The 23,987-nt window shown below is 36.8% G+C and overlaps 1 protein-coding gene and 1 long non-coding RNA gene across 2 annotated transcripts in view; both read right to left on the reverse strand.

Annotated features, from left to right (window-relative positions):
- Nucleotides 1-23,987, reverse strand: part of LOC120340187 (pre-mRNA-splicing factor SPF27-like) — a 237,111-nt gene that overhangs the window by 177,182 nt on the left and 35,942 nt on the right. The gene's annotated exons all lie outside the window — the stretch shown is intronic.
- LOC144427383 (uncharacterized) lies at nucleotides 21,893-23,134 on the reverse strand. Its single transcript, XR_013477948.1, has 3 exons — nucleotides 22,952-23,134; nucleotides 22,231-22,381; nucleotides 21,893-22,146 (listed from the first exon to the last, which is right to left on the reverse strand). It is a non-coding gene; the product is annotated as an uncharacterized LOC144427383 (long non-coding RNA).

Below are 23,987 nucleotides of genomic sequence, written 5' to 3' on the forward strand. Positions count from 1 at the left end.
ATGAATCATATTTGTGTGTCACCGCACACATTCTTTCCCAGGATTTCACTATAAATTCATTCGTACTTTCAACAAAGCAACTTGATGACAAGCAAACAGGAGAAAATATAGCAGGATGGATACATGGGATTGTTTCAGATTTTGGTGTTCCTTTCTCAAAAATTGTCTCCATAACAACAGATAATGGTTCGAATATGATTGCAGCTGTTAACATATTGAAAAGAGAACACAATTTAAATGCGATTATGTTGTTGCTGATGTTTTTAGTGTTTAAAATTGTATTTTTTGCTAGAAGGCTATTACATTTATTTTTTAAAAAAGTTCCTGTGGGCTCTCATTTTTGCCCGATTTTGTTATTATGTTGTTGCTGACGTTTTCAGTGTTTAAAATTGTATTTTTTGCTAGAAGGCTATTACATTCATTTTTTAAAAAAGTTCCTGTGGGCTCTCAGCAATTCATTTTTGCATGATTTTATCTACTGTGACTACCGAATACACATACTACTTAGTTTTAGCTTTTTTGTGTCCATTCCTTTGAGCATTGCTCTCTTGTTTGATTTCACATGGTATGGTTTAGGTGGGTATCCATTTTCAATAATTTATGTCGAGGAATCGAAAATTTAGGAATCGAATACTTGTAAGTACTCATACTTAGCAATGAGGCAAAACTTGTCGATGCTCATTTTGTTGTGTTTCAGTTGCAATGTGCGGTACATGCATATTCCTGCAATCTGTTCCCGTGCTTTTAAATTTAATTCACCCGCATTACCGAGGGTAGATCAGTTGAACGAATTTCTTACCCAATCATATTTAGAAAAATTCAAGTCGGGAAAGTAAACCCTAAATCTTTGCTGTAGCATTTCTAAATGACCACCAATAGGCTTGCACGTAATTGACAAAAATCAATTCCGTAATTACGGCCAAATCGATTACGTAATGACCCCGTAATTGCGATATTTTTTTCACACATTTAAACCTATCATAACAACCAATTTAATCCACTTCTATTCCGAATGGGACATCGAAGTTTGGTTTTCATATTCCCGGCAGTACTACACGCCGGCGACAGATGTTAAAGACAAATATCAAGGAGTGAATTCAAAATAATTTTATTCTGATTTTTATCTTTTGTATTTATTAGCTTTGATTTTTTTATCCACTTTATCATCAAATTTTATGCGATCAATTTTATCATTACCAACACTGGTAATATATTTAAGAAACGATAGTTCACTTTTTTTAAATCGTATTAACGTATTAATACGACTTTCGTATTAAATAAAAATTCCGGGTTGCTAATTTATTAATCAACTACAAGCGTATTCTCTCGTTTGATTATACTTTCGCTTGCCTCGCGACGAAGACTTGTTATTTCACCGTTTCTTACAATATCCGACTTTACTACTTAGCATTTTATAATAATTATTGATGCCGACTTATTGACGATATTCCGAATTCCATGCTTCATTTTACATTAAATCATTTCGAGGCCTAAAAGGTATAACATTATTTGCGATAAATTTAAATCAAATATTAATTATTTGCGCATTATTTAAAATACCGTACTTATATGACATGCCTTCTCCGAAAATACAAAGTTATATCGCAAAACAATGCATTTTGTGACATTTATTTTGCACTCATGAAAATATTAATTTTTTTTTCTAACTCAAGTCGACAATCCTATTGGCCAAGATTGACACAAGTTTGGTCGAGTGCCGGTGGTATTCGAGTCGACGATAAATCAAAATAAGTTGCCGCATTTGGTAAAGACAGGTAATCATATTTGGCCGACATATTGCGAAGCATTGTTAAAAACATATTGAGCAATGCCAAGTCCGGACAGATATATAACGATAAAATCGGTAACAGAACATCAAGATTTTGTAATAGAAGATGGATCTCGCGCAGAATAAACACGGGAAATCCCGTCGTATTGTTGTTTCTCTGCCGTCTCAATAGCTTTACCGATGCCGAAAAGACTAAGTTGCGTTGGTTCATTATATTGCTGTTTGATAAGCGCGACATTAATTATCACGGCATTTACAAATAGACCATGTTTTATAAGTTGATCTCTTACATTCTTTAGTCATTTCACCCGAAGAAGTTGAAACCAGGTGTGTTGACGTCCATCGGTCTCAACACAATTCTATTTCGTTTCTACGGTTAATATGTACATTGACCATCCTAGATAAGTTGATAATAGGTTAGTAAATGACGGGTTATGCCTTCCCCATCTGCCTAACAAGAGAGAGAAAAACGGCTGCGAATACCGGAACTCTAACTTCTTTTACTTAAACTTTAATTTTTTAAAATCGACGGAATTGACTGCTCTGAAGAGAGCTCGTTTCAATCGCGAAAGCGCTCGACCAATAATTACGACTTTACGTAATTCGTAACTTCGCTTCCGTAACTCGAAATAATTCCGTAAATTACGTGCAAGCCTAACCACCAATACTATTCTTTGAAATATGTCGGTTTTTAACGTTCGCAGCAGTTTCCGTACGGGGGAACATCTCGAACACACCTTGTGCCACGTTTGCTAGCCACATCTTCAACGAAAAGCCGTCAAATTTATCCGTAACTGTCAACAGTGTTTCATTCCTGTCTTGCATATTGGCGTTGGTTCCCGTACATTTGAACCCACGACAATTGTACCTGCATACTATTGCACCTATGGGTAGGGTTACCATATTTTTGTGACTTCAAATCGGGACGCCTCGAAAAACAACGACCCCTTAGCTGTGATTTTATACCTTCACATTTTCCGATTTTACTACATAGACCTACATTTAAAGCTGTCTTTATTGACCATATTGTTATCGAAATTTCATGCGCATATTCTCTGTCCAAATATCGGGTTCAGTTCGAAAAATAGGAAGGAATTGACGTTAACGATACCGGTACAAATAATTCGAATTTAGACTAATTAGTATTGGTTTTATATGCGATACGCCATCAATGGGAATCAGCGGGAAACGAACGCATTCACCTTCAGTAAGTAGGCTAGCGCTGCGGTACACAGAAACAACAGTAACGAGAACATGTTTGTGTATTATGCTGGAAAAGCGGGACTTTTGGCTGACTTATCGGTACGGCGGGACAAAACGCTGAAAAGCGGGTCTGTCCCGCCTAAAGCGGGACGTATGGTAAGCCTACCTATGGGAATTTATTTTGCGGATATTTGAACCAATACGAACCCTAATCCATGGGTTTTAGCACCCGCGGATATACACATGAGTTCTATTACACGGTCGTCTTTGGAGCTCATTTAAGTGACTAAATAAATATATCGGTCAGATATGCAAGTTTCATCCACCAAATTTCATCATCTATACAGGGTTGATTTCCGACTTCTTCTCTGAGTTCATGAATACGAAGCAACCCTTTTCAGTTTCCATGTATCAACCAACGAACTTCTGTGTGCAAAATTCAAGCTCGTATGTTCAGCGCCCATATCTCTGCACAGTAGTTGAAACAATCTCGAATTCAAATGACTCGATTTCATGAAATTTACCATTTTTACAGACGTAGTCAGTACTTTTTTTAAGATCGTCAGGCACCGTTTTTGCAACCAGGACTTCCCGATTTAAAAATACAATGAGTTGATATCACATCGGGATTCTTTGGTCTAACTTTAGCTAAAAAACATTATTTTTACCAATATTGGAGGAAGCTCCGTCGGTACACACGCTTATACAGTTACTCCATTCCAGCTCCTCTTGCTCGAAAAAAGTTGCTGTTACATTTTACATTTCATCTCCAGTTGTGTGGGCTGGAATTTCTTTGCAAAATAGAAAGTTTTCTTCCATGCTGTTGTTTTCAATATATCGCACGTTCGCAAGCAGTCGGGTATGAATATCAATCAATCAAATAGTCCGACTCATCCAATTGCAATGCAAAAACTTCAAGTTTCATTAGCTGTGTCAGTGGACTATGTCATCCGACATGTCACCAATTCGCCTGTTTATCGTTTTATTGGACAGTGAAACTTTTTCGACTTATTTGACAGCATTCATTTATCATTATCTTCCCGACAGCACGACAAAACTAAGCTTTCAGCGATTGTATGGGGTTGCTTAGTTTTAGCGACAATTTTCGCAACGGCGTAACTTGCTTCAAGGGCCTTATTTGTGACTGAAGTCTTTAACAAAATTTGATTGCTCTACTTTCTGTGCTTTCAAACGCAAAAAAAAATTTTTTTGCCTCTATGAGATACTAATTTGAGTTTTTCATCAAGATGTCTTTTCAATTTACTGGATACCATCGCGATAGACTGACTTGACAATTTCTCGCCACACAGAAGACATAACGGCCTTGGAAAATCAGGTTCTTCTGTCGAGATAAAACGAAACTGAAGATATTCTGGGATGTATTTTCTGGCTACTATTTTTGCTTTCTTTGCTGGTGTGACTTTTCTACTACTTTCTTCGCTAAGCTTTAACTTATCACATGCTTATCCATTTCAGCAATGTTTCCTGTACAGCGACATGAGAGTGATTGTTTCATTTTCTTGATTCTTTTGTAATAATGGTCATGTTGATTATTGCGTGATAATCTGTGATTTTGTGAAGAATCCGTTGCACACTTTCAAGACCTTGGCGGTGCCGCGGCACACAGTTTGGGAAACCCTGCTCTAGACTCTCTAGAGTGGATTTTATCTTTTCAAATCTGAAAAAGAGTGGCACTTAATTTTTAATTCGCTCAAAATCCAAAAAGTCGTCGAAGGCCGCAAATGTTTTGGCGGGCGCGTGTTTGAGGCATTTGTTTTAGGGAACTGTGTATTTGTTCTTCTTCCAGCACTTAAGTATTAACTCTGGTTCATCATCATCTGGTTCATCAGTAAACCTTGACAAATTGACGTGCCAGCGGGTTTTCCTTAGCGTTACTTAATAGCGAACCTATTTTTTTGACGGCCAAAAGTGTTGTATAAAATCCTCTATCACGACGTTTTCGTTTTTAGAAAGTTGACTCGGGTAATTTCATAGTCTTGCTTTATTTCATATTCTCTTCCGGTACTTTGAACGCGCCAGCGTGAATATTGGAATATGCATACTGCATTGTGTTATTATTAATTCCTGTGCGAACATTTTAGTGAAGTGATATAAATCAGAGAACTTTAATATTTAAAAAAAACGTGTGCTTCATCTGTCCTAAATGTTGTTCTATTATTCCTTGAGTTTCGTTATATTTATAATTGGATTGGAGCAAAGATTATATATTTCAAATTTTTATATTTGTCGCGGTATATGACTGAGTAGGCTATGTTGATTAGTAATTGATGCGCGAAAAATCTTTCCGAGTAGTAGACTTCAGGTAGTTTTACATTGTTACTGTGAATTATGTACAATCTTGGAGTTCGTATTTACTTTTGTATCGTAAATAAATTGGGGACTTTTCTGTCAATTATTGTAATAGAGAAGAAAAAATCGTCTTCAGTTCAAATCACGTTTACCATCACATCTCATTTTAGTTTTGATTTTATTCCCAGTCGCCAAACCCTTCAAATGTTTTATTACTACGTGTGAAGTTTGCTTACAAGTTGTAACTACCAACGTTCTGTAACGTTCAGCATCTATTGTAGCAGTACGTGAAACTATTCGATAGCATCTTTGATAATAGTCTAATCGTGTTTCATGACAAAAAACTTTTAAAACTGCAATCCCGAGAGCCTCAAATTATCATCACGACTGTTTTTTGTGTTCGTTGAAATTCACATATTTGATGGCGTTATGCTCATTCGTACCGAAGGTTTCTATTGGCAAAGATAGTTTGTTCTTGCTAGTATTCCGTATCAGAAGTGTGTAGAGTGTGTAGACTTTGAAATTTTTCGTGTCAGCCCTTCGTTTATTTACACTCTCCGTAATATAAATATGTATGTCACCGGTCCTGTAAGTCGGTAACCCTCGGTGGATGAACGTACGTAAACTGTCTCAACTCTCAACAAATAGTCGCCTTTTGACTGCATTTCACTATTCAGATTTTTTTGAATTTTCAATCCATTCGTTTGTTGTGCATATATATCCGCTCTTTATATGCCCGAGCCTCGATTAGCTCGTTACGAATCCTTCTCCCGGTGTCATTTCGTAGTGAAGTTCTCGCTAGAAGCACTTCATTTCTTTATACATTTTTTTTCGCGAATTTCCCAGTCAAATATCTTTGACGAATACATTTCGATTTGTGGGCACGTTGACAGATGACCTCAACTGTACAGTCAATGTAATATTTTCGAGAAAGTATAAAAAAAAATGTTAGCTTGACAGTTGCAGCATTTTTTATTACCGCAATATTGATTGGCTTTTACTTAATCTTCTTTAATTAGTGCACTATCCAAGCTGTGTAGTTAGTGATTAGAAACGTTGCGAACGCATTCTCTGTAAATTTGTCGAAAATGTTTCACATATATTTCTGTATAGTCTGTGTTCCAAAAACGGTGTTTGGATTAATGCTCGGTCTGATTTGATTCTAGACAAGTTTTCCTAATTTTGTTTATGTTACGTCTGTTTTGTGAAATGTTATGGTATTGTTTTGTTGTAAAAATTATGTGCTTTATTTTGTATCTTCGTGATATCTTTTTCCCTTTCACCGACACTTTTTTTGAGTATCTTTTTTGCGATCCTTTTTGCGATGTTTTTCATACAAAATCGCCTGAAGCAGACGAACGTGGTTTCAGAGTGAATTGTTATAGGCTATTTGGCCTTGCTGCAAATTTCAATTATACAAGTATGTTTATTCGATCCTTGGCAAACACGAAATTAATCGCGCTATCTTACACTAAATGTGAGATAAACTTTTCCTTCCGATTACGTTTCTAGGTTAAATCCAAACATTTTAAGCAACCATGCAATGGTCTCAGTGATGAATTATTGTACCGGGAATAACAGCCTCACATTTTTTCAATTCAAAGTCACTAAACATAGGGAAAGGACTAGTACTGAACGAGTGGCGTTAGGTCAGATTTGGAAAATCCGTCTCAAGAAAACAAGTCGAATCTCCAGAATCAATGACTGTCGCGCTCGCATCTATACTTGCTGATGTATTTCAAACGCAAATTAGTGTTTGAAGACCTGCGACAACGCGCTCCAATAAAAGGCACTGTCCCGAATTAACGATTTATTCCAAGGCTTGAATTATATCACGTCCAGTTGTAGTAAAATATTGGTGTGGTTGGGAAAGATAACATTGGAAAAGAAACATCTTTGTTTGCAAAATGATGGTTTCAGTTGTTCAACTTTCCCCTCTAACTTTGCCCCTGTGGGTATCATATCCTTCTGACTAGTAGACGTTGCCTTCAGGTAGTTTTTCTTGTTACTGTAAATTCTGTACAATCTTGAATTTCCTATATACTTTTGTTTATTCTGTCAATTTTTGTAATAGAGATGAAAAAATCGTCTATAATCACATCTTCATTTTAGTTTTGATTTTCGTTGAATATATTTTCAGTCGCCAAACCCTATTTTTTATCACTACATGTGAAGTTTGCTTACAGATTGTAACTACCAACATTTCACATTTGAAAATAGAGTTACCCAATGCATCGCTAAGACCGTTTGGCGTTGGTATTTTCTGCATGAATCGAATGACTTAACCAGCGTTTCCCAAACTTTTTCGTCCACGGAACACTTGCACTTTTCATCTCGCCTCGCGAAACTAAAAGTTGTAAGGATAAAATTGATAAAGAAAAACGGTGTAATGTAACCGCTACTCAATCTAGTTGCCAAATGCGCCGCGAGAACTAACAGAATTGTGTTAAACATACCTAAAAAATGACTGAATATTTTGCATATTGATTATTATGAATGTTTTATTGTTGACTAATTTAAATACTGTGTATATAAATCAGTTCATTCATTTTACCATTCTATGTCGTTTACTTTCCATTACATAATGTTTGCCTCTAATGGAGATAGAAGTACTTGCTGCAGTTTATTTATCTATTGAATAGAGTTTGGCCAAATAAGAAATTATTTTAAAGTGAAACCAGTCAAAGATGAAGGAAGAATAGCGACGGTTATCAAAAATTCCACTACCCCACCCTAATTGGTCCACCTTAGGTCGACGGTGACGCAATATCGCCGGTCAGTTGGGCGGCAACTCCACGTTCCATAGATTGCCATGGCGACCATTTTAGACGTATTTTTGATTCTTTTCTTCACGGAACACTTCGAAGACGCTCGCGGAACACAGTTTGGGAAACGCTGACTTAAACAGTTGCGCACAATTGTACGTTCGGCATCTTCTCTTGCGGCAGTCCCGGAAACTACTCGATAGCATCTGTGATAATAGTCCAATCGCGTTTCAGGACAAAAAGATTTTAAAACTGTTATCCGGAGAGCTATATATACTGTAATGTTATGATGCTGTTTGTCAACAACATTTATATTTGAATAAATTACATAATTACTTAAGTGAGATAGATTATAAGATTTCTTCGATGTTTTGAAGTTACAATTACTCATTACTGCCATATTATTTTTCATCTATAGTAAATTTATCATAGATACTAAACTTGTACTGCACACATGGCAAAATTCATAACTGCAGCTAACAACCTTTCAACCTACTTGTTTCTTAACTTGCCAAAACAACTTCAAATTTTCATGGTCTCAACATCCCCGTACCTAATGCAGCTGTCATGTAATGCACAATATGATAGACTAGTCGGCGTACGCGCCGAGCAATTACGCGAAATTTATACTTGTTGTTACGGAACAACAAAACTAACGAAAGGGTTTAAGAGAATAAAATTCCACTATTTTTTGCACAACGTATAAAGTGTGCGCGGTCGTGCTGGTGTGGGTGTAGCAGTACTTGTGTCTGTAATGGAAATAAATTATCAGTATAATAAAAATGTAACAGTTGTAAATATTCCTTCCTATCTCTGAACGGGTTATTATCAAAAGCAAAACGGTTCTTTAATTTCAGATGGAATTGGATTATTTCCAGCGTTTATGTAAAGAAGTTAATATTGCTCGAACCCAGACCGCGATGACGCCACTCGTTGAAAAAGTCATCTTTTTCAGCAAATATTGATTTTTTGTGTTGCTCAAAATATTTAATCTATGATCGATACGAGAAATATAAAATTATTGGACGCGTCAGTACATAACGATCGTTTCAATAATAATAATATGTTGTTGTTCTTGTTATTCTTCTCCTTCGTCATGATGAAATCGCTTTTCTCCTCGAATGCTGGACCAATTGCTTTGAAAATTTCAGTGGTTCAAGATTGATTTTTTGCCAGAAGGCTATTACTTTTATTTATTTCAAAAATTCAGGTGAACTTTAGGAGATTCGTTTTTTTGTGTGCGAACATGTGATCCCAATAAAAAAATAGCGACGCCTTGTGGCGATTCCGCGAGGGCATATCCGCTGACAAGCGAACGTAACCCTCGCTTCGCTAAGATTTGTTTGTGAGGAATGGTGAACTGCGCGGTACCGGTATCTGGTGTTATAATATAGTAGTGACTCGGATCGCTTGTGTTACTACATTTGTGAGTCATACGTGCCCATATATTCGAGCATAGCTCTCTTGTTTTCTATATATATTGATTAAATTGTTAAATTTTGGCGATTCACGAATTACGATATCCAATTTTTTTTTTGTCTGTCGTGGAATCCTAGAACAAAGGTTACGGTGATGATATTTTATAACACCGTTTTAGTAATTACTCTTTTATTTTCAGTCATAAATTTTAGTTGCAGATTCACTCTATTATTATCTTAAGCGTCCCGTCAACGATAATCGCAAAACAACGAGTTTTTTACACTTGACCTACAGGTCCGGGCACAAAACGTACATGTGTAAAAGGACACTTGTGAGATAGGGAGAACTCCCAAAAATATAGGTTACAAACACAATATCGATGTGTTTCAACTATCGTGACTCTTTCATTAAAACGTCTTTTTTGAAATAATATGATATACATGAAAATGTTACTGGTTTATCTTCCCTCTCTGTATTCCTTCCTTATTATACTTTAGAGCAGTGGTTCCCAACTTTTGCGAACGTACCTAACTCCTACATTATTCTGCAAGCTACCACCGAAGTATAGGACAGTTATAACCACTGGCGCTAACAAAACGGGGGTCATAAATTGCAACAATGGAAATATTAACTATACACAATCATTCGACTAAGTGCTTTTTTGAAGTTTATAACGTATTAACTCTTTGAACTCTGACGGCTCTGAGCGAAGTTACTCGCTCACCCTGAAGGTTCGCGGCGCCGTATTGGTAGAACAATAAAATAAGTCTAAATACTGGCTATTTGGCACGCTTATAACTTTTTACCAATTATAGGTAGCACGTTGTGTGATATTTCAATCGAAAGGAAATTTTATCGTGCATTCAGAATGTATTTTTCATTTCGAAATATATTTTGTCAAAATTAATAAAATTGACTCTAATCTAACAGTGATTTTTCTGCATGTAAGTGATTTATGGCTCCAAATTTAGTTATTTTGGTACAAAATATACTGCCTATAATTGATGTTCATAAAGAGTTCTTTATAAGCTTTTTGTTGATATTGGAATTATTATTGTGGCTGCCGTATAACCAATTTTATATTCAAATATCCAATTGTGTATCAGTGTGCCGGGTGGACAACTTCGATAATCAGCCATAACGCACTGATTACGCAGCTACGCAAAAGCCGATCACGTGACTAACGTCATGAAGATGTTGATACGTAAGTTCGAAACGTATTGCGTGGCAAAATGCGCAAGATAACTTTCACGACGACGTTCTCAGCGGGACATCGGTCGCCGAGTTTCGATATGATATTAACCCCGTATGAATTGAAGCACCGACGAAACACACGAAATAACATGCCCAGCAGCAGTGGAAGCTTATTATAATTCATTCATGGGAGGTACTGATAAAAACGACCAGTTGACACGCTTACAAAAGTGCAGGAGGCATTATAAATGGCCAAGATGTTTAGTCATGAAGTTTTTCATGTGGGCGACCTACAATTCCTACGTCCTAATGAATTTTGTCAAACCTCACAATATGAGAGCAAAAAGGGTATTCACAATCCCCAATTTTCTAGAACAACTATTTGAAGATCCCGCTGGAAAAGGCAAGATGTTGACGAAAAAATGCAAGATTGTGCAACCACAAGAATATTTAACAGATATTAAAAGACTGCAACTAAACGTACGACACGACATATATAAACCGCGAAACGCCAGTTCTAATATTAGATGCGTCGTATGCAGAAAAATTCACAGTATTGCCAAAAACGCCAATCCAGCTGCTGAAGACAAAGACTTGCCGAAACGATTTAAGACAGTATATAAATGCAAATACTGTAAAGAGTACCTATGCATAGGTAACAAAACCAACAACCATCGGTATGAGTGGCACAACAAAGTTCAATATTGGATTTAGAATGTGTCTTTTATCTGCATAATATTTCATGTTCTACATTGTTCCGAGCACAACGAAGTGCAATATTCAATTTAAAAATTACCACAACTTAATAAGGGCTTGAGCGGGCAGTCAACGCGTAGTGCGAATTTTGAATGCGTAAAATCGGGTTAATTGATTACTTTCTGCGTACATTTAAATAATAACATCTCGACGTAACGTAATTGCGGACATCGTCACGCTTTGTTGCATTTCCGTAATATACGTAAAGATGTGCGTGACGAGACGTAGCTTCGCTTCAATGAGAACGTCATTTTGACGCAGCGTCGCTGTTAAATCTACAGAAAATCAAACATATTTGGCCATGAAAGTTGAATGGCTTATCGTAAAATCGTTTTGGATACGTCTTTAAAAAGCTATTTAAATTCTCTAGATATATTGTCAATTGTATATTAGGATATTTAGGCAGAAAAAAGTCAATTTTTGACATTTAATTTTTGTTTTCATCAAATAAATTTATACATCCTTTTTTTGCCAATTATCCCCAGATAATTGTAAAATATAGCAGCAATATTTGAAGTGTAGATAGTTCTAATGACCAGCTATCATACAGTATAAGACTTACTTAAATATCTTTTGTGGTTCTTGAGATATGAGGGAATAAAGTTGATTGATTTTCACGCGATAAGCTGGCCGGTAAACCGGCCAGCAGGGTGAGAGAGCAAACTCGGGCTGGCCGGTAAACCGGCCAGCAGGGTTCAAGAGGTTAAACGCGTATAACCCGAAGGAGTAAAAACAAATTGCAACAAACCTAAACAAATAAACATGAATATATTTAAACGGTTGACCATTATTCAGGCTTATAACTTCATGATTGAAGTACGCGCAGTCCACTCGCAAACAAAATAGTGAACTGAATATCGACTGTGAGTGTGATGAGAGTTGGGACGGCATATATGGAAACAATCGGAGAAATTATTTCCAAATGGAAATGTGCAAACCTATGTCCGCGTTTCTGGCTTAAAAATAAAAGCTATCAATTGATTGTCATTACATCGACGACTATAATATCCAAACAAAAAAGGTATAACTCGATTGTCAGGTTCTCAAATATTACGATCAGGCATTTGAACTTTTGTATATTCGGTTGATATTTTTGTATAAACCCATTTATAATTCGAGCAGTCAAAAGTGAATTCGTTTGAACTTATTTTCAGGCTTGCATGCAGTAGATCGGTTGAAATGTTGCTCAAATTTGCAGCCCAATTGTGCGTTTCTAGTATCACGGTCGAAAATTCTGTAATCCGTTGTGGATTCCATTTGATATCACGAAGTTCGTGATTTACACTTGAAACAACACTTGGGATCGTATCAAACTAGCAACCACTGTGAGGTAACTTTAAATATCAATACACTCAAAACAACCATCGTTGTCCCACAATAGCGTCGGCGTCTTGGGACGTTTGCTAGTATAGAAGAATGTTTTATGTCAGGGTGGGCCAACTTCAAACCCATGCTCGCGGGCCACATGAGGCCCAGTCATTTTGATAACTGTTTGCTTGAATACTCTTCTATTACAGAGATCCGAAAGTTGTCTAATGGCAGTTGTGCGTATTTCAGTTTAGGTCCAAGATCACTGGAAAGACTCGCTGATTCCTCTTTTTTGCATAAGTGAAAATTGGAGAGATTTGTGACCGATAGATAGGACTGCCAATCCGATCAAATTCTTCGACGCCCCTAACTACATTGTCGATTTCTACAGCAAATGGAGTTGAAAATAGTCGGAAGGCTGGAAAAATGAGCCAAATTTCCCTAACCTAACTGCTTTATTCTTGGACATATTTAGACTTTCAACGATTTCTCATCGTCATAATCTGTGTGATAATTTGTTTTTACCCCCAAGTTCAGTTCATTCAGATGATGTGTAATATCTATTAAGAAAGCAAGATTGCATTGAGTTTTTCTGTTGATATATTTTCTGCCTAATTTCAGCTGCAAGGTGTCGCTGACTTAATGACTCTTTGAGTCTTTTCGCAACCCCCCTCGCTAACTGCAATAAGCCGTTATCCGTTTATGTCAATTTGTTACATTATTTATTCATTTTTCATACCGTACATTGTTTTGCATGAAGAAAATAAATCTGAATCTGCATTGGAAGGTATCGTTAGCCAACAAAGGAAATGTTCTGTTTTTCATAAATAAACGATATCTTCAAAACATTCCACGACTCAGCCATTCATATTACTTCAATATGATAAAGGAGCTCACCGTACTCAGAGTCCATTACTGCAAAAAATAATTCAATCATAGAGATCGTATAAAGTTGACTCGGTTTGTTTTTCACAAATCCAACTACACCTATAATAGGTTCATAACGCAGCGGTGGGATTCAGCCGGTTCTATAGAACCGTCTCACGGAAAAAGATGATTTTTTGTAACAGAACCGGCTGGAAAATACGGCTTTTGTGGTGGAACCGGCTGACAAAAAATTTGAATCCCACCACTGTTCATATAAGTCTCTCCCATTCGGTATTGAACCAAAGATGAATCATGCGCTTGAAGTTTATGGTGATGAATGAGCCATGCAAATAGGGCAATGACAAGTATCCCAACCGCAGTGACAAAATTCAACTCCTGCCACTTATCATGGAAACATCTCTTTTCGTCTTCGATTATTCTTTTTTGGAAGCAGGAGACCTTTGTATTTAGCTGTTTGAAATATATTCATTCAAAAGAAGGCTAGTCTACACCTCGACAAACAATTTGACCATTGTGACCACTTTCAAATAATCAGTAACTGTTGATAAATTGACGTTCAAGCGGGCTTTTCTTAGCGTTACTTAATAGCGAAACTATTTTCTGACGACCGAAAGTGTCCTTTATCACGACGTTTTCGTTTTTTTTTTTTGAAAGTTGACTTGGTAAATTTCATAGTCTTGCTCTGTTTCATATTCTGTTTTCGTACTTCAAAGGCGCCAGCGTGAATATTGGAATATGCATAGCCTACTGCTTTCGTGTTATTATTAATTCCTGTGCGTACATTTTAGTAAAGTGATATAAATCAGAGTACCTTTTATATTTAAAAACGTGTGCTTCTTCTAACCTGAATATTGTTCTATTATTTATTGAGTTTCGTTCTTTTATTAAATGGTTTAAACATCATATATTTCAAGATTTTATATTAGTCGCGGAAATAGTCATATGTCTTTCAAATTTGACCAGACAAGCAACATTTGAGATGTAGATGGTATACGACTAAGTATAGGATATGTTAATTAGCGATGTGCAAATCTTCCTGAGTAGCAGACGTTGCCTTCATGTAGTTTTTCATTGTTACTGTGAATTCTGTACTCAAATTCCGTATCTATAGAATATCGTATTTACTTTTGTATATATCGTAATATGGGTTTTTATTTTTTTGTCAATTTTTTTATTTTTTTTTTATCAATAATTGTAATTAATTTTTTTGATTTGTAAATTCACATGTTTAAAATGTCAAAAACGAATTTTTCTAAAATATAACCAATATGCATGGCGTTATGCTCATTCGCCACGAAGGTCCCAATTGGCAAAGCGAGTTCACCTTTGGTGGGAATCCGTAACAGAAGTGTGTAGACATGGAAATCTTTCATGTCAGATCTTCCTTTTATTACAATCCGAGTTACATAAAGATGTATGACACAGGTCCTGCAAGTTGGTAACATACGATGGATGAACTGTAAACTGTCTCAACAGATAGTCACTATGTATTTCATTATTCAGATATTCTAAATTTTCAAGCTATTCGTTTGTAAATGTAAATCCGCTCTTTATATTCCCGAGTTTCAATTTACGCGCCACGTTTGTAAAAGAATCCTTCTTTTTGCATCTGGGGACTTCTTCTTCACCAAAGTCTAAGAAGCGGAACGACAGCCAAGCATTGCACGGGCACCGTCTGTGAAAACGCCTATGACATGCTTCCACCTGAGATCATGATTCTTAATTAAATAAACTTTGCCAAATACCTCCTTTGCAGTTGTGTTAGTGCTGAGAGTTTCGCAAAACAAAAATTCTCTTCTAAATGCTTTTCATGTACATAGCGCACGTAGACGCTAAGTTTGCTATATCCGTTGTTTCATCAAGCTGAATTGGAATAAAGTTAAACATCGAATTCTGTATCTTTAAGGTCACCTGTGATAGAATGTTTTCTAACAGCTCAGATATCCGTCTGCTAACTGTATCGTTCGACAGGGATACATGCTGAGGCAATTGAAGATCATAATTTCCTAACATGTTCGATATGATAATTTAGCAACAAGGCAAGATCAATTGTTGTGGGTTTTTTGGCGGCAGCTATTTTTAGGAAATTTTGTAGAAAGCCTCATCCCAGCTGTATTTTCTCCCCCAAAGTACCCTGCACTATCAAGTCTGCATTTCATCAAATTTTCAACATGACGCCTGAAGAAGTCTTCATCTTTTTTGCTTTGGGATAATGAGTCTCTAAGTGCCTTTTCAACTTGTTGGGTTGCAATGCAGAACACGACAACACTTCGTTGCACAGAATATGAATCGTTATATATATTTCTTTCTTTTTTTTATTTTTTTTTTACGGGGGAAGGGGGTTGGCATTTTGGAAGTAACCCGAAAAATTTAAAATTAGATGCACGCGCCATTCGTAGACAATACAATCTGATACCTGTACTTGCCACTTTTACTAATTTTTGTTACGTAATATGTCGTCGGTAGAGCGTGTTGTATATTGGAGAAACAGTGTGAAAGCAATATAATATCAATAGTTTATGTACTTCAAATCAGAGCACTGTCTGGGGATTAAAGTTGTCTCGCGGTCCCCATAAAATCGCGTCGCGGACACCAGTTTGAGAACCAATGATCTATATAATCTATATTTAGTATATTATATCAGGGGTGGCCAGCCTGTTTTCGACCGCGATCGACTACAATCTTCAAAATAGCTCGCGATCGACTGATCGGTAAAAAGGTCATACACAAAAATCAATGAGTATTGTAAAGGCAGATAACTGCTCACACGCAAAAAAAAAATTCCACCGCTCAGGAAAAGCTTGGCTCTGTGGACGCATTTTTAATGAAATCAACGCAAAAATTTTTATGTTACATTTAATTTGTAAATTTGATTATGTAATTGTACCTGGAGTAGGCATACGCTTTCAACATTTTCAAGATTCATTTGAATAATACAATTCAGATGTAGGGCCCAACTAAGTTTTTATTCGTAAGTGTTGAAAATTCCTCAAAAAACCTTGGCAAGTATGTATTTTCCATGTATTATCTGAACAGCGAAAAATAAATATTCTCAAAACCTTAAATGATACATTTCCCAAAGTCGATTCGTCGCTCGCTTGGAATTAGCAAAAATTGGGCATTCTGATACCATTGTTACCGTTGCAGTGAGATGTTGGAGTGTGACAATAACTTTCGCATACTACAGAAGTCATTTGTTATGTAATAATATGTTCTATCGGGCTTGCCCGGACTCAAACACTGCATGTGGATTTCGTATTTGGCGTACAGTACTGTATTTTTACTTTTTTAAAACACACAACAGGCTGCATGAAACTGGTTCAAGGCAATTGATTTGGGGTAGTTCACTTAAAATCCGACGCGATCGACTACTCGATACATGTCGTCGATCGCGATCGACGTGTTGGCCACCCCTGATCTATATGAACAAACACATTACTCAGAAAGCATTTTTTCTGTACAAAATGGGGGCCAGTGAAGTACGATTGTTTGTAGCAAATCATGTTGACCGCCATATATAAGTACACCCCGCAAAAATTGGTTAAGTTGAGAGGCACAACTATTTGATTAAAGCTGAGGTCTCTCATCGAATGAATCGATAAAAAGAACAGGAAGTCAAGCACATGTGAAGTAGTATAAAATGATTTTCGTGCAATACAGAATAAAACGTTTGTTCACGAAGAATCAACTTTAGGAGATTTAGTTTTTCCATTGACGAGAGCCTTTATAGTGGGTTCAATTGTTAGCACACACCAATCTTGAAGTTGCTTGCAGATGTTCATCAGTGAGACGCGACGTTCCCTTAACACAGTAACATATTCACATATTGTTAACAATATGTAACATATAACATATTGTTAACCTTCAGGGACGAAAAAAATTGCTCACATACATAAATGCTTCCAAACATTGCAATAAATTTTGCAACAACAGTAACTTCGAAAACCTTTCTCGTGGAAGAAATGTGTAGTATTCTGAAATTCCAACCTCCGCATACCTTTGCTTCAGGACAGTACCACAATGAAGTTCCATTAACCCCTCAGCTAAATTGTCTATTTCTACAGCAAATTGATTTCAAAAAAGTTGAAATTGCAGATTTAGTTCTTCAAACTAATAAAGTAATTCAGACAACAAATCTGTATATTCTTTCAGACATTCGACTTCAACTTATCCTGAAGACTAAAGTGGGGGAGAAACGAGCCAAATTCCGCTAACCCAACTGCTTTATCTGTAAACGTATAGTTTAATTTCAACAACTTCACATCGTCATACATATGTGTGATATTATGTTTTTACCTTGGAGCTTTTCAAGTTTAGTTCATTCAGATGAGGTGAAATATACGTTAGGAAAGCAAGATTGCATTGGAAAGTATCGTTAGCCAACAAAGAAACTGTCCTGTTTTTCATTTTCATAAATAAAGCGATTTCATTCCTACGTGCAAAAAAAAACGTTCCAAAATTTCGACGACTCAGCCATATTACTTCAATAGTATGATAAAGGAAATCTCCGTACTCAGGGCACAGCATACCTATAAAAATGATTTAAACTGTCTGTGGCTCAATCCCGGAGATCGTTGACTGTTTTAACTACTACATCCATCACTTCCTTCATCTGTAGACTTTTCCTACAAAGAGCTTCTTGGTGTAAAATACAGTGTGCACTAGCAAAGATAGTTCTTTCTGTTTCAAGACTGTTCAGTTTGTTGTTCACAAATCCAACCATAGTTAACTTATGATCCAACTATATTGCATTGCTGGTGCGCTGTCTGTGGCCAAACATACAAGCTTGTCCCATTGCAAGCCATGTTTTCTCGACGCATTGAATATATCACATCCAGTTGTAGTATATACCCCTCAATGGAATTAATTTCAGATTTTTTTATATCTAGACCAGGGTGGTCCAAGATTGGCAGCTCCGCGGGCAACAAAATTACTTTTGCATTGTTCGCGGGCCACAATAGTGCCAAGAACTTCGCTCGTTTAACTTCGCTAGTTGCATCAGCAAGCCATAACACTAGTCAATTCAGTGACATTAATGATGCAACAATAAGTCAAAAGCTTTTTTTGTTGATTTTATGACAAAACAACACGAAATGCAATTTGTTTGATTCCTCTCCGAATGCGACGCGGGTCACAGATAATGAAGCGGCGGGCCACATGTGGCCCGCGGGCCTGGGTTTGGACCACACTGATCTAGACACATCGTAATACATCGCTTGCTTTTACGAGGCATTCTTATATGAACAAACTATCGGTGAATGGTCGTGATGACTTGGCTATCATTTAATTCACTTATAACAAAACTCGCTTTTACAGAATTTTCGTTGGACTGTTTTATATTGGCAAAGAAACATCTTCGTTTGCAAAATGATGATTTTAGTTGTTAACCCTTTCCCCCTGTATCATATATTAAACGCTGTGCATTGTTTCATAGTGCCGACGAATGTTATTTACCTTCCTAACAGCTATCTTTTGCTGACAATAGGGCAATGACAAGTATCCCTGAACGCAGTGACAAAATATAACTGCTCCCACTTATCTTAAAAACATCTCCTTTCGTCTGTGATTATTCTATTTTCAAGCACAATTGTATTTAGTTTTTTAAAATATATTCATACAAAAGAAAGCTAGTCTACACAACTTGACCAATCCGAAATAACCAATAACACCCTCCTGAAGCAATTTTCAAGGGTACTATTGTGACAACTGCACACAAGTGAATAGGTAGTGGGAGGTAACAGCAGAGTTTCTGCTGCATAAATGGCAGTACTTGAAAGAGATGTGAAGTTTTAGGAGTTATGCGTGGTTTCAGGGATTTTTGCAGTAACTCTCGAGTAAATTTTACCATTTCAAATTTGAAAAAAAGATGAGTGGCACTTAAATTTTCAATTGCTAGAAAATCCAAAAATTCGTCGAGAGCCGTGTAAAATTTTCTGGAAGCCTTGTATTAAAGAATTGTGTATTTGTTTTTCCAGTAATGTGCTAATTGACATCAAACCAGGAAATGTCAGAGTCATGCCGCTCTCGAAGCATGATCAGGGCGAATAATGAAATTGTATGCGTATACCTTATATTTGCCCAAACTCTCAAATTAAAGGTATCAACTCTGGTGAATCAGTAACTCTTGACAAATTGACGAGCAAGCGGGATTTTCTGAGCGTTACTTAATGGCGAAACTATATTTTGACGGCCGGAAGTGTTGTGTTGTAGCGAGTACATAAGAGTAGTAGGATAGCTAATGTGTATTTTAATATTCTTCACCACGTATTGTTAATAGTGCATGGTATTTGCCTGAAACAAGACGTTGCTTCAATTCATTTCCTTTATACATAATATTTCTCCTTCGCTCAATATTGCTCGCTTTTATTGTTCCTTGTTAGTTAGAAATTTGGTTTCATCACATATACTTGCGTTAAAGTTTCAAGTGTAATTTGTTACCTGTTATTTGGATCAATTCGATTGTGCAACTTTACAATATACGTTTGGCATTCAATACATGTGTGCTTTTTGACCTTTGAACAAGTGAAGATCGGAGTTACACTCTGTTAACGTGTGTTCAATAACACGGGAGTGTGGACACGCAGATAGGGTCCTCCCTCTATCGTATAAAATCCTCTATCACGACGTTTTCGTTTTTTGAAAGTTGCCTCGGGAAATTCGTAGTCTTGCTCAGTTTCATATTCTCTTCCCGTACTTCAAACGCGCCATCGTGAATATTAGAATATGCATAGGCTACCTGTAGGACGTAGGCTACATAAATCACTAGCTTGTATTTTTCAGATTTACACTTATCCTTTTTGGTTGATTAAGCTGCTTCAATGTCAATTGGCTTATGTTGTATAATTTTACTAATGTTCAGGTGTAACTTATGCTTTGATATATTTATTACCAATAAAAATTTGTGCTCAAAATGTTGAATTTTTAGTAGGGGATATTCTATCGAATATTATAAAAACGAAAGTGTTCCATTCTCTTTCGACATTCCCCAAAGTGGCAATGTAGTCATTTGCTGAACATTCCACTTCGACAGATCTATGCCGAAGCGACAGTGCTTTGAGGCCCTTGCTGTTCTCCCAACCTGACTTGGAATGGGGAGGATACATTGCACTAGGCTGCATGATACACACTACATGTGGAGGATATAAACTCGCCAGATCAACATCCTCAGGGAATATGAATGCTGGTCTTGTTACTTTCGAACGGATTCTGCACATGAAATTCACATCCGAATCGTTATCATTATGAATATCAATCAATTTTCCAACATAGTTAACTTTGTCACCCAAGCCATTGGCCTTGAATGTTACCAAGACGTAATCACCCACACTTGGATTCACTGTCTCTTCTTCGCCGTCACTACTTGAGCTTTAATCAGTGAAATTAGTGAATATTCAATTGACAGCCTCCTATTGGAAGCACATTGGTGAGGTTCTGTTTTACAGTTTGGCAATTATTGCATCTTTTTCAGGCGTATCTGTGAGGATGTGTGTTTTCGCTCCCTTATTAGGTCGCTTTTTCTTTCTTGGTCCTGATTTCTGGAAAAGTCGCTGATCTTTCGGAGATAAATATCCACGTTGAGCACTTGTTGTTAGGGAAGCTGCATCACTTCGAGTAGCTTGAGACAGCTCAAAACTTTCATCTGCTTGTGCTACCTAAAATATCATATATTGAAATTGTTTGACCGGGATGTGCACACAGCCAGGAGTCAACACCAGTATTATAGTATGCTTTTAGCGGCCCGTATACTGTCTTATCTAGGGGCTGGAGATTTTGGCTACAGTGTGGAGGCAAAGTGAGCAGAACAATTCCATTCTGTTTAAAAAATGTAAGAAAATGCTTTAGCCAGCCTAGAACAAATGTGCAATTGACCCAGTCTGTCTTTTATGCAAAACCAACTGACCCGGGAGGAGCCCCTATGATCATATATACATGGTTTAAAATTAACCCTGGGAAAATAATTGCAGGTGGAACAGAATTGTCAATGACATTGATACAGCCAATTATGGTCACAAGCGTTCCTCTTTCTGCAGATGTCACTCGTTTACGGCCCTTTTCTGCAATAACTTTGCATAGTTTCTGCACTGTTGTAGGGCATGTTTCATCTACGTTAAAACTGCACTCAGCTGAGAATATATGTCTTTTCATGGCTCTTTCAAGATTTTTATTAGAAATCGTCAATATTTTTTTATCATAACTTGTTGCCCTAGAAACCCGTGGAATCGGGTTGGCGAAGCGTTAGCTTGGTACGCATTGTCAAAAAAGCTCTAAGCCAGTCCGGCCTCGCTTTTGTGTTTCCTTCTTTAATTTGGCTGAAAATCCTTAAGCATAGATGTTGAACTTCCTTCCTTTCTGTCAATTTCACATTTCCTAACGTATCTCAAAAGAGTAGACTTTGATATATCATAGGTAGTGACTGTTGCCTTTTTATCTTTGTATGAAACATCTTCTGTTGCCTGTAGGCCGCAGGCCGAGGCCATTTATCTTTCAGTTTCGTAGCGCACATAAGGTAACTACCTGAAAATGATTTTAAAATGTTCCTTAGAAATTTAGTAACAAATATTGCCTAACTAACAGTTGAGGTTGCGTGAAACTAACTACCTTTCCTTGCCCTCTATGCCTTTGCGCAGGTGGATCCGTATGCGTATTACGCAAGGATGCTGTAGCAAGAGTGTAAATGGCTGTTCTATTCAATCATCAAGAGTCTTGCTGCACACGAACACAAATATATTTCTGTAACGTATCGTCTGACCTGTTTGCGATAGAGAGATATAAATAAAATTGGGTCAGTGCCAGAACAATAGGAAAGCTAAATTTGTTTTAAAATCAATAGATACCCCACAGTGTAGTGAGTGACAATTAAAAAAAAAATTAAACAATTTCATGCTGTTATCCCGTAACTCCTACTGTGGTATCGCCTAAGTTCATTTAAGGGTCATGGCTGCAATGTAAGGAAATGACTTAAACCGCGAAATAGAAATCAAGTGTAAATGACAATGAAATGTATTGTTCAAATTAGCATAAATTGTGAATTTATCCATCTCTTAAATTCATCCCTAGAGGTTCTAATGTTTTGAATTTGTTAATAAAATAGGTTTCTTTCGTTTGCCGGTATACTTGATCTCGATATAGTTTTTCTATTCCGATTACCAAAAAGTCGTTCATGGAATGGCCTGATTGATTGAAATGTTTGCCAACTGCAAGATCTTTGTTTTTTTGATTGATGCTTCTAATGTCTTGAATTAAATATTGCCTTGTTCCCACTTCCAAAAGTTGCACGTTTTACAGAAAAGACGGTTTTACTACAATAAATATGTGTTACCATCTGTCCTATTTTTTCTGCTTTTCCGGTATCATGGGCCAATGAACGCAGACTTCTGCATGACGTAACAATCAAATTAGTCAGCTGTAGGGGGATCCCCAGTGGTCGGATGAATATCAGATGTACTACTACTGCTCGCTTTTTCGTTGATTAGCCTTTCCATAGTTTTTTTCAGTTATTATTAGTTCAGTTATTCTAAAGTGGAGGTGTTGAAAAGTATAAGTAAGATATTAAACACTTGTATATCCTTACCATAAATAGCAATTTTAGTTGAGCACTAGCTCATAAGACGTTGTTAAATAGGTACGGTGCGGTAACTCCAAAGACGGCTAGACTTAGAATAATATGTCACAAACAACGATATTTTCTGGCTTGCATGAAATGTTTATGATTAATTTAATGACTCATCTTGACTATTCAGCAGACTTATACTACTATATAGGCCACAGCATATTTGGAAATAGAAATTAATAGCTGTTTCTGTAATGCACGGTTGTGTGAAAGAGAATAAAATAATCAATTTTACTAATGTCGGTTGGTCTAAATCTAAATTCATAGAGTCGACAAGAACCTGGGAAGCAATGATAAGTTATGCCGGAGTGGAAACAAAGTAGCATTGGAAACGATTTAGAGGTGAGAAATCAAGTTGTAGACAGACAGTTGATGTTTTAAAATATAGTCTATAGTCCATACTCATACTGTCATGTGGCATTTCAGACTGTGATATAGCAAAATTTAGTGTAGATATAGTCTAGTAATGGTATGCAAACACTGCTGGACTGTAGTACATGCAATGAGCATATATACGCTCATTGAGTACATCAGATAAAATGCAATATGTATTCAAGGTATTAGTATTTAGTGGTATTTTTACACTCATGCTGTTCCAAATATGATTTTCTTCCTCATTTTAGATACTGTACTACAAAAGAAAACGGCAATGTTCCACCAATCCGACCTAATGCAGGCTCTAATCCAGGTGTCACCAACGCGTTGCCCGCGGGCACCAAGTCGCCCGCGAAGACCATATGAGTCG

The sequence above is a fragment of the Styela clava genome, chromosome 9 (genome assembly GCF_964204865.1).
Source record: "Styela clava chromosome 9, kaStyClav1.hap1.2, whole genome shotgun sequence".
NCBI classification, from domain to species: domain Eukaryota; kingdom Metazoa; phylum Chordata; class Ascidiacea; order Stolidobranchia; family Styelidae; genus Styela; species Styela clava.